This window comes from Morone saxatilis, unplaced genomic scaffold (genome assembly GCF_004916995.1).
Source record: "Morone saxatilis isolate NCDOM2014 unplaced genomic scaffold, NCSU_SB_2.0 Contig4, whole genome shotgun sequence".
Classification (NCBI taxonomy): domain Eukaryota; kingdom Metazoa; phylum Chordata; class Actinopteri; family Moronidae; genus Morone; species Morone saxatilis.
Genome location: NW_023339984.1, coordinates 17,290,365 through 17,292,162, shown reverse-complemented (window position 1 = coordinate 17,292,162; position 1,798 = coordinate 17,290,365).

Sequence of the window (1,798 nt, the reverse complement as noted above, 5' to 3'; positions counted from 1 at the left end):
TGTTCGCCTTCATATTGGGACGCGTCCGGAGACTCTGTTTATAAACTCCCCTCGTTAGCTCAGCGGCTAACTTTAGCTCTCCGCCAACACTTTCCTCCGCTGCTTCCTTTCCTCATTAAAACTCATTATCACTCATTACTCAGACTGACCGCCCCGAGAGCGCGTCCCGTGTCAACCGCCGCCGGTTGAAGTTGTTTAAAGACTTTATAAAGAAGATTAAAGGTAATATAAGTAGCCTCTTTAGCATTAGCACGCTAGCGCCGCTGGCTGCGCGCCCTCAGCACGCTATAGACTCGGGCTGCGGCTAATCTCTGGAGCGGCGATTTAATACCAAACAGCGGGGTGTTTTTTTTAATTTTAATCGCTTTTAAAATGTATAAACTGATAATTAAAAGAGGCGTTTGGTGATTGTTTATAAGTTTAACACCATAAATGAAGATTTAAACAGAATTTACGGCGTTTTAACGGAAAAACAGTGACGCATTTCCTGCGAGTATTTAACGATAAAAGCAACATCATGACGAGTCGTTTCTTTCAGCCTCTAACTGCATTATTAGTCGTTAACTGGTTTTATTTACCAACACTGAACTACAACCGGGATTTAAGTGCGTCGACAGGACAAAAAAAAATAAACGTTTAATGCGTTTTAAATCGTGCAACGCAGTTATAAACCCGTGTTATAAGTTCAGGTTCCAGACATTAGCCAGGCCCCGGGTACACACACGGATGTGCGTTTCGCGTTTTAATCTCACACATTTTGTTTAAAACGCGGACAAAACCGACAACAAACGGCATCAAATTCGACTCAAACGCGTGAAACAAGCGCGAATATAAAACATAAAATATAAATATAACATAAAACTATAAAAAACAGCTGCGCGAAGGGGTCTGTTTGTGAGATAACACCGCGCAGCTCCCGTAGAGACTTAAAAGCAATACAAATAAACACAATAAAACCAAATTTCTGACTTAATTCAACTCGCAGCTTCACTTTTTTAAACCCTAAACGCGCATTTTAGTCACTTTTCGGTGCCTGCAGACAGCCGGCCATGTGCTCGACACCCCTCCTTCTCCGGCCGGGCAACAGGAGCAACAACAGGGGCAGCAACGGGGGCAACGCGGCAACTGACCTCCGTGGGCGACCGGTGCCGCAGCTCCAGGGAGACCCTCTTCTTCATGTCCATCTTCCTCTTGCTTTGGGCCCGAGTTTGTGTCTGTGCGACGCGAAACAGCGAGTTTCTGCGGGATCCTCTTCTTCACTGTCAACACGCGGAACCAGCGTGAAGCTGCGGGGACGGCGGGTGGAGCGCTTCCGGCCGAGACTTTCAGAATAAGAGTCTCAGCGGGGCGGCGGAAGTGGGAGCCAAAAGAATAAAAAACATTTGTGAAGAGTAGTGTTTGTTTGTTATTCAGGGGGTTATTTTGTGTGTTTTATGTTATTTTGCTTCTTATTTATGTTAAAAGGTTGATTTACTGTCTGTTATTGTTCTTATAAAACCTTCTTTTTGTCATACATGTTTTCTCAGGACGCTCCCCCTAACAGCTCTGGAGTGGTGTTCACAACACGTCGTATAAAACTCACTGTCGGCACCTCCTCCTCGCCCTTTCAACCGCTGCTGATGTGCTTTTTTCGGCCGGGCAAACTTTTTCCGTGTTGGAGCAAATCTACTGAGGTGGTAATACATTAACACATAACCGTTATTGAGGGCGCGCGTGTGCGTTTATGTGGGAATTGCCGTAAAGTTTTAACCATCAAAATGATTTCTAAACGGGTTTATTAAGCTGAAAAAGTTGCCAT